Consider the following 10115-nt stretch of genomic DNA (forward strand, 5'->3'; position numbering starts at 1 on the left):
TCTTTGCCCACCCTATTTTTGTCTCTGGTGTGCCTAACAACAAAATACAGAGATACTAAAAACCTTTCTGTTTTCATAGACAAAATTAGCTTTCTGAATCTCAACTCACACCCCAAAAAACAAACAAACAAACAAACAAACAAACAAAAACAGTCTGCACATAGCTCAGTTTTGATTCTGAGCATTTGAGATCTCATTTTTATCCAAATGAATTCCTTTCTAACTATCACTCTTGCTGCATTTTTTATTGCTAAAGTGCATGAATACTACATTATGAAAAATATTGAGACAAAAGTTTGTCATGAGTACTTGGTCCTATAACTGGTATAGAGGTTACTGTTATGCTTAATGTTGCTTCTTCTATCTTCTTAACAGAAGAGGCATAACCCAATGACAGAAAGTTGCCTAAGAATTGTTTGTCATGATGAAGCTTTTTTGTTTGGTTGTTTTTTTTTTTTTTTTTTTTTTTTAACCTTTTCTTTTCAATAGAGTGCTTTGGGATAGGGCCATCATAAGTCTGAATTATTTCTTCTCTCATGGACTAAAACTTTACTTGTTTTCTTAAAACCGTCCTTTCTTAACCTGCTGTGATTGATAGGTGAAGGGAGAAATTTGATAACTTTCCATGCAAAGAATGATACTTTACTCAAGTCTTCAGAGACTCATTTATATGAATCTAATTGTTTTCTTATAGCCTTGTCCTTATGCTCTGCTCTGTGAATGCTTTAAAATGTAATCTCATTGTCTGCAAACACAAAATCAATATAAAACGAAGCGAAGCAGCTAAGATGTGAAAGGAAGAATTTTTCAAGTTAGAAATTAACATGTCATCTTAACATTTGCCATATTAGAGCCAAATGATTTTGTGTAGAATATATTTACCATCTCTTTAGACCATTAATATCTATTTAATAATAAATAAATGTCATATTAATTGCAGTAGTTCAGTAGAAGTTTTTAATCTCTCCTACCTGAGGGTTTTTAAATAATGTAGTACTTAGAATGATGCACAGGTTATACATACAAATGTCTTTGAGTTGCTTATACTTTAAAATTAGACTTATCTTCACAAAGAGACAAAAGACCCTAGTCTGCTTTCTTCCTTACAAAACAATTTCCAGTATTAGATGATTCAAAGAAGAAGTCTCACTGTGGACTGTTAGTATGCAATATATCCCTAACAGACATGATCCAGTATTTTATTTTATTTTTTTTTACCTGTAAAGAAGGTTTACATTACTTAAGAAGTAGGGATGCTGGAGTGCCAGCCTTAGATTTAGGAAGCCTGTACTCACATTCCTGCTAGGGCAGATTTATGGACTTTGCATCACAAAAACACATAGAAAAGGTCTGACTTTTCCTCTCCTGATTAAGTGGATGCAACTACAAAAGAGGTTGCAGGAAGAGGATGTGCTGTGTGTGGTCTGGTACACAGGCATCTGGAAATGCCAATCAGATGTGTACTTCTTAATCTCTCTCCCTTTCTTAGACTCTGGGGGCCTCATCCCATAAAAAGTGCCTGTCCCTGAATGGTTTCAGATATGGGCATCTATAACTTGCTTTCCTCACAGAATATGCTTCATCCTTTTGCATTATGTATCCCTTCAGTAGCTGAGCTTTTAAGGGCATGTGAGGTGGACAAAGGAGTAGTTTTTTCTTACATCCATCTGGTCATGCAAGTCCCTCTGATGCATGTATTTCTGCATAACCCACAGTGCTTCCCACCCTTTTACCAAGAGATGGACTCACCACTATTATGTCTGTCTCTACTGTACCAGACCACAAAAGCTAAAACACAACATGTTTGAGCAACCTGGTCTAGTGGAAGGTGTCCCTGCCCATGGCAGGGAGGTTGGACGTGGACAATCTTCAAGGTCCTTTCCAATCCAAACCTTCCTCTGATAATGTGTTATTTATGCTACAGACCATGTGTCATCATTGCTGGCTGTAGTATGCCTGTAGCTGAGTACCTTAAACAATTTAACCCCCCTTGCTGTAAATCTAGACAAACAAATAGACATAACAGATAATGCTTTTAAGCACGGTGGTCTCTTTAATACTGGGGAGTGGTAAGTTGTCTTTTTTTTTTTTTTTTAATAACTCTAAGAAATTACATTATCTGTGATTTTCCTCTTCACTTCACTATATATCCTTTTATTTTCACACCAAGATAGAAGGTTAGTATAATTCAGATTGGCTTGCTTGTATCTCTGATTATTTTTTATAACTGTATCATGCCTTACTTGCAGCAGTGAAAATCCTAAGTCTAAATCTAATTCTTACTTGTATTGAAATCTCCTAATACACCTAATTATTAATGTCACTGTATCATATAAACATTTTATTACAGCCTTCTGACACAGTGGCTTACTGTTTTATTACAGATGAGGAAAGAACAATTTTGTGCTATGTAAAGGCTCCTCTATATCGTCCAAGACAATTGTCCTTCAAGACACTGTAAGTTTATGTGCAAGATAGAGGGGACACTTGCCTTCCTTCTATTGATTTACAACTGTATCAGCCTTAACTTGTAATAAACAAAACTGTGCAACTGGCAAGCTTAAGTATGTGCTTCTTCAAACTTCACGGTAGAGATGGGATACCAGTTAAAATACAATCTTTCATACCCAGTTGTTACGGATATTAATTTCTAGTTGTTAGGAATGCCTGATTTGGAATGCATGCAAGGCTTTCTTTACGTCACTCTAGAAGTGTTGAGGGGAATTAAATGGTTATATTTTTGCATACTTCAAGGTATCTTTAAAGTGTTAGTGAGCTTGTAAAGTGGTCTAGGGTAAAGTTGGTGAAATCCTAATTCCAGACAGTGGCAAAACTCACATTGATTTAAATGGGACTAAATTTCACTAAACTTTTAGGACTGATGGGTGCCATAATAATCATCTAGTCACAATTACTTCATAATACAAGACACAGAATTCCTTCAAGTGATTCTCACGTAAAGTCTATAATTTCTGCTTGAGTTGTTACATCTTTCAGGAACACATAATTTTCATTAAAAGTATTCAGTGATGACGAACCAACAATTCGCCTAGGTAAATAGTCCAAATAGTTGATTAGATTCACTGATAAAAATATACACCTAGTCTAATATCAATCATCTAGCTTCCACCTTCAAATATTGGATCTCGTTATGCTTCATTTGTTAAATTAAAGGGCTATTTGCAATCAGAAATTTTCTCATTGTAGGTAATTGTAGGCTATAATCAAGTCACCTCTTACCCTTCCCCTGGATATACCAAAAACTTTGCAAACCACCTTTTTCAAACCTCAGGTTATTCATGTAGCGTTGTTTCTTTTCTGAATCTCTCTGTTTGTAGCTTTTTTAAGGTGTGGAGAACAGCAACAACAACAAAGACAAAAGATGAACCATTCCAAAAGATGATCTCTAATGCCAGGATATAGGAAAAAAACAAGTAGAGTAAGTATGGCAAATTTTCTTTAAAAACAGTATCCCTAAATGTATCTATTTCATATTAAAGACTGGAAAGAGTTAAACAAAACCTGTCTGTTAAGCTACAGTTATTTAAGACACTGTAAGAAAATATGCCTTTAGGACTCTGCTGATACAGTGGGCTACATACCCTTTGAGAATTTAAAGCTAGTAGCCAATATGCAGTTTCTGCATCACTTAAATCAGATGCAATAAGAGGAACTTGGGGTACGATGATACAGAAGTGTCAGACAGTGGATTCTGTTGGTTTGATATAGTTGGTAGACAGAGGCACCATTTGAGGTTGGTCCTGAGTACCTCTTGGTCTGAGGTACCATCTCTTGGAGTAGCTGTAGGGACAGGAAGAGCATGTGTTACACACATGCAGCCAAAACGTTCTTAGGACCCATTAAAGGAGTCCTCTGTGCTTGTCCTCTGTGACCTTTGTGAAAAGTCTAGTCCTTTTCATTGGTTATTTCCTCCTTCATACATCTCTCTTTGTTCTCACAGCACTCTATATTATTGCACCATCAGTTGATTGAATCAGGACTGTTTATATATAATTTTACCAAAACTCTTTTCAGACTTCCGCTTTCCAAAATACAGGCTAAGCTAGTTGCTGAGTGTAATTTTCATTCTTATTTTTCAAACACAATTCTCTACATACTTGCACACAAATTCAGCTGAGGTTCAATTACCAGGTGAGGCATATTCAGTATAAACTCTGCTGAACTCTTTTGTCCTTAACATTATTTGTCACAGATCTGCAAAATTTACTGTCTGGGCAGTTCTACATCATATATCTAGATGTCAGCAGGTATTGGAACAAAAAAAAAAAAAAAAAAAGAGAGATTTTCCTTTTTTGACAGGCTCCCTATTCTGCTCTTCATCCTTGGAACTACTTATTCCTGTTCCTTTTTTTTTTTTTTTTTTCCTGTTTCCTTACTCACTGGTGGGACTATATGACTATATCTGTAATGTCAGTTAAAATATAAGGCATCCTCATGACTGTATTACACTTTTGGCTCATTCTCTGATCAGCCACGTTGATTTCCATTTTGGTCGTCTCCCTACGTGAGCACCATCTCTGTCAATCTTAATCACTCTTTTAAAGAAATAAAGCTCAAACACCTTTCACCCTCATTTATCTGCAGAATCATGGTCAGGAACCTTCTGTGAGGAGTTGCTGTGGGAGAGAGAGTACAGATGTAAATGGCGTTACACTGCAAAATGGAGAAAAGGTAAAAAGGAGATGGGAAAAAAAGCCTATATAATATCAATAATTTATGGAGCAGATATTCTGTTTTTATCTGAGGTTGTTCAGACTGGAATTAAACTCATATATTGAAGATGTCTCCCAGCTTTCTGAATACATAATAATAAAATTGTATATCTGAGCTGAAATGCTATTATAGGTAGAAATCCTACATGCTCAGTAGGTGCTCTCACCCACAGGCTCCCTAGCCCTTCTGAAGTTCTTTGTAATGATGTATAAATGATCAAGCCTCTTGTTGGATCCTACTCCTGACACAGCTAACTATCTCTGAAACATTAAGTCCAAGTCAAACTAATAATGTCTTTTGCAGTTGTTGTTCAAACAGGATCTACTTTATTATTAATGCTCTATCTTAGCTGCATGATCTCAATCTCCTTTTGCATCAATCCCTTTATACTTTTCAGAACATAAATGACTGTAATATTTCTTCCAGAACTGCACAGGAAGATTAATAAGCATCAAGCCTAGGTTTGAGTGCGTATGCATTGGTGGCACTGAGGCAGGAAAGATTTGGACAGAATGCTGAAAAGCTGGCATGCCTACAAGATCAGAGCTAGTGGTAGAGTTACAGTGCTTTTTTTTCTGAAGTGGTTAATTCTAACTGCAAGGGTATATAGTCTGGGTGTAGAAAATCAAATATTATAAAATGTTTACCTCTTACTGCCACACTGTTGTGCCACCCTGTGTTGCTAAGGTACTATTAGGTGTACATTAAATTTAATTGTTGCACATTATAGTGTATGTATATGCAACAAGATAAAACATATTTAGTAAGGACATTGAGATAATAGAGGAATTTAGTAGATTTAAACTTATATCTTATGAACATTTCAACCAAAATGATTTTATAAGGAGAAAAATGTTAGATGTTTTTCTGGAATTCTCTGGATTGATGGCTAGTGATAGGAGTAGAGGAAATGGCCTCAAGTTGCACCAGGAGAGGTTCAGATTGGAAATGAGGAGACATTTCTTCTCAAAAAGAGTAGTCAGACATTGGAAAGGGTTGCCCAGGGAGGTGGTGGAGTCACTGTCCCTGGGGGTGATCAAAGAAAGGTTAGATAAGGTGCTTAGGGACATGGTTTAGTGGGTGACATTGGTAGGTAGGGTGATGGTTGGACCAGATGATCTTGGAGGCATTTTTCAACCTTAATGATTCTATGATTCTATGACTTGATGCTAGAAGATAACAGAGACTGAATATTTATAATACAAGCTCCATTACAAGCTTTTATATACTGCTGGGAGTTTTATGTGTCTTTGTTTTTAGTTTTCTGTGTCAGACAATCATGGATTTGCTCAAGTGGAAAAGGGACTTTAGGAGGCTGACTCTGTGTCTTGTGCTGAAAGCCAGGTCAAAACTGAATTTACTCCAAATTGATCAGGGCTTTGTACACTTAGGTCAACCTCCAAGGATGGAGTCTGCACAGCCTCTATGAGTGGTGGCCTGTTCTGCTGCCTTACTCTCCACATGGAGAATGTTTTGTCCTTGTTATCCAGTCAAACCCACATACATTTCCTGTATACAGAAACTGTGTTTACTTCATCTCAATGCATTTTTCTGTGAACGTGGCAGATTGGTACTCATACTGGAGACCTAAAACACTCCATGTACTTATCTGTAACTGGAGACCTCTGCTTGTCAGTGTTCAAGAGGCATTTGGATAATGTCCTCATTCACATTCTTTAACGTTTGGTCAGGCTGTTGGACTAGGTGATCTTTGAAGGTCCCTTCTAAATGAACTATTCTATTCTAATTTCAAGAAAACTGAACATTTCAAATGCATTATTATCATTATTATTATTTCTAAAATGTTTATTAAATGGAAAATGCAGACTGGATTTTTTTTCTTCTCGAAAAAAAAAATATATGTGAAGTCTGATTTTTTTTTTTTTCGCCAGTGCTATTTCTCTGTTTGTCTTTTCCTTCCTGTTTTGATATCCTTGCTAAAAAATGAGAGTTTCTGCCATAATAAGTTATTTTGTAAATTTTTCAAGTCTAAATGTGGCTTGTTAAGATATAGTAAAGATATGCCTTAGTTAGGGAGGCAGAGTAGGGTTGTTTCAACAAGTTCCTGAAGGAAAATGAGTACTTGAATGGGTGTAATGTTCCAAAACCATTGCTAGAAAGTAACATGGAATGAAATAAGGTTATATAATAAGGTTAATATCTTGAGCATGTCTGCTGAATTCACGTTTAATTCAAGGTAATGGTAAGATCAGAATCATCCCATACAGCTGCACTGTCCCTTTAACACCATACTACATTTCTACCCCCCAGAATGAAAGAAAAAGGAAGACAAGTGCTAGCCAGCTCGTGATGTGAAAATGCAGAAAGACTCATTGGGGTCACTAAAGCCTGTGGGACTATTCCCATACCCACAATGCAGCACATGCAGAATCAGTAAAAGCAAGACTGATTTTTATGTGGACCACCATCAATAGTTTTGAGTGAGAATATCAAATAGCTTCATTCCACATAATTACTATAGTACCAGCAATACAGGAATGAGTGAGGACAGGCTTTGAAATGAAAGTCAATCTTTTACTCAGACATACATCCGCTAACATGGATTGTTGCCAACATACTCACTTTTATATTTGTTCTGTCGTATTTGATTATACTCAAATTCCCCTAAGTCCTTTAGCTGAATTACAAATTATAGCTTTGTTTGGAAACAAATATGCCCACAAAGGCATTGTGTATCTTGTGTGCGGAGTATAGTGTTCCTGACTACAGAGATTCATTAAAATATTTTGGATATTTCTCCTGTCAGTCAAATAATTGCAAGTGATATATTCAATACAGTTGCCTTTGGAAAACAATGAAATTCACAGAGTGTACTTTAGATCACCGTAAAGAAATACAAGTCAAATTGCTTTTGGGAGAAGAAGAAGGAGAGCTTATGTATGTTTATATATACACTATGTACGCTATATATAGCATTTAAACATATCCCGTCTATAGTTAGTGCAGATATATTTCTGGACTTTTTTTTCTCAAATTTCCCTTTGTAAAATTTGTGCTAGAAGCTTAAGTTCATTCACCCTCTTTTTCTTTTATTTAATATATATATATATATTTTTTTTCTATTTGAAGGAAGTTAGTTGAAATAATAATCAGCTGAAGTACATGAGCAGTTTTGTTGTGACTATGGGACACCTGCTGATTTACAAGGTACTGAATGGTTTCTCAAAAGAACTGTGAGATGGGAAAAAATGTGCTCAACCTCACCAATATTTGTGTAACAGGGATCTAGGTTATAAGATGTAAGTGATCATCATCACTGAGAAGTTTGTACAGTGAGACCGAAAAAATCCTGTGAAGTGATGGCTCATTCATTGAGTATCTCACATGTTCATTGTTGTCATGATTGGGGCATTATAATTTTAAAGGAAAGTAATTGATCTGTACTGTTTTGTATTGTTTTGACCATTGCCTTTTATTTGCTGACTAGCTGTTTTCTGGTATTTTTTACTGACATTTTATAAAAATGATAGGTGAGAATTCATGGTTTCTTCAAACACATCTATCTGAACATATTCGCTGCAAAAATATCTAATGAAATAAAAAACAAATTCCATTATATGATGATTTGATTTGGTTAACCCTTTTGTCAAGGTCTACATATTTCCTCAATAAACTTCTTGCAATCCCTCCCCTGTTCACCCCATGGCAAATTCTCATTACAAGACCAAAGGGAAAACTGTCTTTAGAGTCATCACTAACTTCTTTCCTTAGTTTCAGAAAGTTACAGTTTGAGAGTTGGTGTTACCATATATCACTGCCAAGACTGCATTTGAAAGCAAGAATAGTGAATATCTGTGCTTTGAAACTATGAAGCATACCCAACACATTTTTGAAAGAGGCAGATGCACCACAAATAGCAGAAATGCCGGTCTCTTTGGCAGCTAACATTTCCTGCAAATCCTCAGCAGCTAACTATTTTTTCTAAACAGGGAGCAATTATTTCAGTCTGTTCTGCCTTTATATCATGCTCCTGTGACTTCATCTTGCATCAGGCACAATATGCAGCCCTCTGGAATGCTTTTGACACATTATTCTGCCTCTCGCTAAATGAAAATAATCTGCCTTCTAATCACTTGCAAGCGATCACTCATAAACCTGATATACTTGGCAGATTTCCCTTTTTAGAGCTGGCAGGTGTATGAACAACAGGAATTTGTCATGTTCTGCTGCTAGGTCATGTAGGGAGTCACTAGCCAGGATATGGTTAAGCTGCAGGTTATGTATGTGTTCACTGAAATTACTTTAGAGTCAGTACCAGGTCCTTCTTTCTGGATGTCCAGAGGGTAATTATAGCAAACAGTTGCAAACAAGGTAGATCACAGAGGAAAATCCTTTACTTAGTCTCTCTAACAGTTACGATCATTTTATGCACATTATCAGTCATTATTAAAGCTACATATTTCTCTGTGCTGCCACATGCGTATTTAAATTGCACATGCTGAAACTGAGTGAAAGTAACTAGTCTGACATCTGTAGTTTCAGCCCTTTGTCTGGTGATTTACTGACAGTTCTATCTAAATTCAGAACAGAAAGTATGCTCCTCTTTTTCCCCCTTGCTCTTTCTCTCTAAATAATAACAATAACATTCTAGAAGTGTTCAGAGAGTTCAGCTGAGATCACCTTCATCTTGTAGTGGATGCACCATCCCTCCAAAAGCTGTAACACAAAAAGTTTTATGGATATGTTATCCCATTGATGATCCATTTCTGTCTTACCCTGTCTTACAATTCATAAGAAAATTGTGATCTTTAAAAAAGTTCTTGCTTTGATTTAGACTGTTATTTCTGAAAACAATAAATAAATCCTCTCCAATCAATAGAGTTTTATTGTATGTCTGGTTTATTAATCATATACATAACACTAAGATAGTATCAGGTACTAAGTATACATGGTATCAAACAGTATCTTAATGTATGCACACTTAGTTATTATCTCTGTTGCTTCACCTCATAGGGTAAACAGCTCATTTCTTTATTTATTCCTCACTGCTGGAAGGCTTATTTTCTCACACAGAAAAGGCTTGTGTTTTTATTAATGAAGATCTTGGAGCTGATCTCTGCTGCTGTGCTGTTTGAATGTTTATTCACCACAGTGTGTTATACCAATGTTAGAATAGACATATTATGTATCCATAGGGAACAGGATATACAACCAAAACTGTGGTAGGAAATTAATTAATGTGATGTGACTGCAATACTACATCTCTATTACAATATAACTGTATGTGTTTGCATTACCACACGTCAAAGCAGCTTAAATATGCCAGGACTTTTATACTAGGTCTTAATGTTGACTGTACTGTGAGACAAACCAATATATTCTTAGAGACAACTCTTTTGATTCAGACTTAAGAGTAGGTG

The 10115-nt window shown here is 36.0% G+C and overlaps 1 long non-coding RNA gene across 1 annotated transcript; it reads left to right on the plus strand.

The window, feature by feature from the left end:
* The first annotated feature begins 2396 nt into the window (after positions 1-2396).
* LOC308189177 lies at positions 2397-8389 on the plus strand. Its single transcript, XR_013946074.1, has 4 exons — positions 2397-2457; positions 3339-3439; positions 4606-4692; positions 7825-8389. It is a non-coding gene; the product is annotated as an uncharacterized lncRNA (long non-coding RNA).
* The last annotated feature ends 1726 nt before the right edge of the window (positions 8390-10115 follow it).

The sequence above is a fragment of the Anser brachyrhynchus genome, assembly GCF_964034855.1.
Source record: "Anser brachyrhynchus genome assembly, chromosome: 2".
NCBI classification, from domain to species: Eukaryota; Metazoa; Chordata; class Aves; order Anseriformes; family Anatidae; genus Anser; species Anser brachyrhynchus.